We start from the raw sequence: 5161 nt of genomic DNA on the forward strand, positions 1-5161 counted from the left end.
CTCCCTGAATACTCAGCCGGCTATATCTGTCACTGTTGCACGGCTTTCAAACAATGTCCCACTGTCACATGTTCAAAGTATAAAACCACAAATATTTGCCGGTCAGTTTGGTGCTGTAGGCTCGGCTTCACAATGCTTTCTCTATCCCTTCAGTGAGAATGAGCCTCTGTGGGCCGCCCCTCCACACCCTTTCTTTGCTTGTACTCACACTGCACTGCTGTCACTGTCCTGCTGCCTGTCACCTGTTTTAATAACATCACGCTGCTGTCATTTCCCTTCCCGCTTCCTCTCACACACAGGCTTCGCTGCACTACCGCAGCCTCACCGCCGCGATCACTCGGCCTACCCCAGGACCTACTGCGACCTCGTCAAACCTCTGGTGGCCGCCCCCCCGCCCAAACTGACCTGCGCTGACCTCCCCCCCAGGAACATGGGCCAGAAGGCGCTGAGCCCCCAGCTGCGCAGGCTGGAGCAGCACCAGAGGCAGCTGCTGGAGATGCAGCTGCGCCGGGACCAGCAGAGCAGACCGCTGGAGGAGGCGGAGCAGGAGAGGAAGACCAGGGAGGAGGAGGAGGCCAGGAAGAAGAAGGATGAAGCCGAAGAAGAGATAAAGAGGAATAAGGAGGAGCTGGAGAGGAAGGAGCAGGCGGAGAAGAAGAAGAAGAAGGAGGAAGAGGAGGAGAAACGGAGGACAGAGCTGGAGCTACAGCAACAGCAACAGCAGGAGCTGAAGGAGCGGCATCAGATCATGCAGTGGCAACAGGAGCTGCAGCAGGCTAACAAGGAGCAGGCGGAGCTGCTGTTGGCCTCCTCCGTCCTCTGCACCATCTACGAAGCCCTGGAGAACAGTGATGGTGAGGAAGAGCTCAACCCCACTAAAGAGGAGACGCCAAACGAAGACCTGATCGACGATGAGCGTGGAGGCTCCTCTCCGTCCACAGAGAGCCCCCCTCCTCTGCGAGACTCCCCGCAGACGTCCACCGACCCCTCCCAGGACGGAGACAGCTCCTCCCCCTGTCCCCCCGAGTCTCCAGAGAGACCTCCCCCCCTGGAGCTGGACTGGGGGAAGAAGGTGGACATCGTGCAGCAGCTGATCAATCAGACGCTGCTGCTGAACAGAGGCGGCTGCTCCTCGCTGCTGCTGCTGCCGCGGGGGGTGGGGGGCACGCTGAGCCCCCTCGAGAGCAGCCTGTGGCCCAGCCTGCTGCCCCCCCTCACTCCTCCCTCGGCCACTGTCACCTCCGTCAGTAGTTTCTCCCCAGAGGCCACTGGGAGCTCCCCTCAGGGGGAGTGGACAGTGGTGGAGCTGGAGACGCATCACTGAGGGACAATTACAGTACACACTGTTAAACATTAAGGACAGACATACAGGGAAGATACATACACACACACACACACACACACACACACACACACACACACACACACAAAAAGGTGATGTGTATGCAGAGCAGCACACATTTACTCTACTGTTGCTGTTAACACAATTAAGCAAATCAAGGTTCACTTCAGGAGAACAGATGAAATACAGCTTGAAGTAAATATAAGGGCTGGACAATGGAGGGGGGGGAAACGATACTCGATTTAAAAAAATTAAAAAAATCACTTTGTTGATGTCCATCACATTGAACTCAATGGTGAAGATTGTAAGAAGTCATACCCAAGTATTTAATAAAGATAACCTCAGAGAAATTGATAAACATCATTGTTAGAATTAAAAAGAACAAACTGCCCTGCCCATCAGGAAGACCCAGTAACTTGTGCTATTGATCAGTGGTTCCAAACTAAAAGTGAATCACAAAATAGAAAGCATGTTTCTATTACACAATGTGTATTTCCTTCAAGCTTTTATTTTTCTTGTTGCTTCCTTTCAAAACGACCAAATGAATCTAAGTATTAGAAGGAATAATCACTCGACAACCTGTAGACAGGTGTGACTTGTGACTCGTAGACTGATCTTATCTTTGAAAGGGCAAAAAAAGGTTGGGTCACTCAATGGTCAGGGTTTTCTAACCCTACTGAAAACACAAGCACAAACAAAACCGACACTAATGATCGGTGGTGCTGCAGTTCTTGTTTGCTGTTACTCCAGCAAGTATGCATTCGATCAATGTAAACAAAAGGTTAACAACTCTTTTGCTCTGGTTGTAGACTCTGGTAGTCCTCGGGGGTAAGTTAAAGATTAAATTATCATATCAGTAAAGACGGTCCAATCTGTGGACTCCCCTATGCACCACATTTTTTTATGGAAAATGTATTCAGTTGGTTAACACGCATTAACCCACAGAAACATCTAAATGCTTCTTTTTTTAAAAAGCCTTTTCTAAAATGTTAGGATTTTTAAAACATTACCAACCATTTGTGTCCATGGTTTAAAGTGTTGAGTCAGATACTTCTTGAGTTGAGACAGACTGTGCAGGCACCACTTGTTATTGAACACTGATGAATGACATTGTTTAATACATTTAGCTAAAACAAAGAAAACAGTTTGTATTTCGTTAATCACCTTATTCTAGACGCAATGATATCAATTTGTTTATAAATCAGCATTTGAAGTTATTTGAACCAAAACATACGACAGAAATGCCAAGTACAGGACCTCAGAGTCCTCGGTGTAAGCTAGGAAGAGTCTTTACTCTGGGGAAAAGTCTCTGATTCTGCCAGTGAAGAACCTGCGTCCCCGCTCACGTAGACAAACACGAGACAGCACTGAAACTCAGCACCTCTCTCCTCACACTCGATACCCTACACCACTGAAAACACAAACTAAACACTGGCTATAAAATTACATTTCAATCCTGTAAACACACACCTGAAACCATGTGACTACTGACGGGACGCATGATGCATCACTGGAACGAGACACTTCTCATTATGCGAAATCCCCCCACACGCACACACACGGTGCCAAACAGCCACTATCAATGGAAGGTCCATTGAGGGATAGGTGTGGTTGCTTCACTTTACGTTGCTCACCCGCAGCCATTTTGAATTAAAGCCGTAATTGATCACCTTATTTTCCTATGAGAATAGCCACTGGAGATGTCTTGCTAATTGACAAGTGATAAAAGAACGCTCATTCCAAGATTTGCACTTGTTCAAATAGTCTTGTTTTTGTATCAATTTTATAATGTTTATAATACAGGCTTGGGTACTTTGGCTGGTTAGTCAAACTTCATTTGGTATAATTGCTTTGATGTCAAAGAAATGTTAAGACCTTACAGTTCTTCACCAAAGGTCAGTGTGACTAGTATGCATTTCCTTATGAAACTGGAGTCAGGCACCGATGAGGCTTTACTTATGTTCCTGTATTTGTCGAGAGATGAAGTTTGTTTTATATAATAACTGCTGAGAGATGCCTTTTTATGGTTTCTGTTCTGGAACCACTGTCATATCTTTTGTCTCCGTTATTTTCTCATGCTCATGTTTAAAATGATAATGTCACAGACTACTGACGGATGATAGCCGGTCATAACGCCTTCTATTTTGCATTAGAGGACAACGATTTACTTTGGGTAAAACCAATTCTGCTGTAAAGGTCAGGGGTCACTTTATTGTGTGAGATCAGGAAGGCTATTCAAAGGGTTCAATATCAGGTCATTTGAAGTATTAACTATATTGTTGTTGTCACTGTGATGCGAGATGGTCTGGAAGTGTGACCTAAATGTTCATATCTGTGTTCTGTCGATATGAACCTGTTGTCTGGATACTGTTTGTTTGTCAGTCACTGTCAAATCAAAGGTTTAAAGATGAGGACATTCTGAAGACGCATTCAGTCGTTTGATGGCAGTTACTTGGACTGGTAATGTGAAATTAAGGGCACAAAAATGACTTTGAAATGTATTAACACTCAAGCCCATTTAAATCAGATATAGCATGAAGGCTGATTTTTGTTTTATAACTAAGCAGTGAACTTTAAACTTATTGGCTCTTTAGAAGGATGAGTGCCTGCTCCCATTATTGATATTGGCAAAGAAAATTGCCGTCTTCATCTCCCGCTCTCTGATGAAAGCCCATGTGTAGCAGCTGAGAAGCGAGCAGGTGTTTCTGCTCATGTATGTTCGCTCTCCCGTCCTCACGGTAAGACGCATTGTGCTCGCTGCATTTTTGACAAAGCTGGACTTTAAAAACATGCTTTTCTTAAACATGTCCGTGTTGTGTTTTTGTAAGCATCTGTGTGTATATTGTTTTAAAGACTGCTCACTGTAATGAAGGGAAACTCCACTTGACTTTTGTACTTTAGAGATTTAGAAGAATAGTAAGAGTCCTATATAGATTTTTATTGAATAGAGAATGAAGGATGTTGGTTGTAAATGTTAGATTTGATTCTTTTTTCTAAGTAAATGACCTTCTTTATGTCCAGTCAAAAGAACTGATGAGCCGAATGATGACGAGGTTAAACTGAAGACTCAATTAGGGGCTCAAAAATATTAAATCTCACATTTAAGATATTAATTTATTAAAGATGAAGTTGGATCTTGAGAACTAATTCAAATGGCTTGCAGAACTATTGATATTTAGTAAATGGGCGCTCCAGCTTGGGAAGCCCGAACCATGGCAGCTTGTTTAAAAACTGTGATTGTTTGTAATTACTTCAATGCAATGTTTCATGTAAATAAAATGTTTTTGTTTTTTTTAAATAACGATTCTTGAAATTCTTTAACACAAAACAACAAAAGGCTATTAAAAATGTAAAGCATATTTATAGTCTCTTATAAAATAACACTCAACATAAACACACTGAACACAATTTAGTGACCAGTGTACAACACAGTCAAACATGCTCATCACAATACAAAGCATAACATTTTTTACAAACTATAAAACCTTTTCAACATGCAATCTATAAAACTTTTTTTTTTCAAACAACACTTGTTTTCAGCTCTAAATGTTGAACAACCTCTGGCTGAGAGTATAACATATTACAGTCATGTGATGTGCTCTGTGATTTTTCTGTTCCATCCAGATGCCCATAAAACCAGATGTTGACCTTAGAACCAGAAACACTTTTGCTTAATAACTGGCTATGGGCTTTATAATGGGATTGAAGTTGCACCAGTCACTTCAACAAGCTGTTTATCCTTCGATCCTCCAACATGATGGTGTGTCCCACAGACAGGTCACTCTGCTGTCTGGTGAGACCACAGCAGCTGCTGCAGGT

Source organism: Notothenia coriiceps, unplaced genomic scaffold, assembly GCF_000735185.1.
Source record: "Notothenia coriiceps isolate Sejong01 unplaced genomic scaffold, NC01 NC01_scaffold00019001, whole genome shotgun sequence".
In the NCBI taxonomy this organism is placed as follows: Eukaryota; Metazoa; Chordata; class Actinopteri; order Perciformes; family Nototheniidae; genus Notothenia; species Notothenia coriiceps.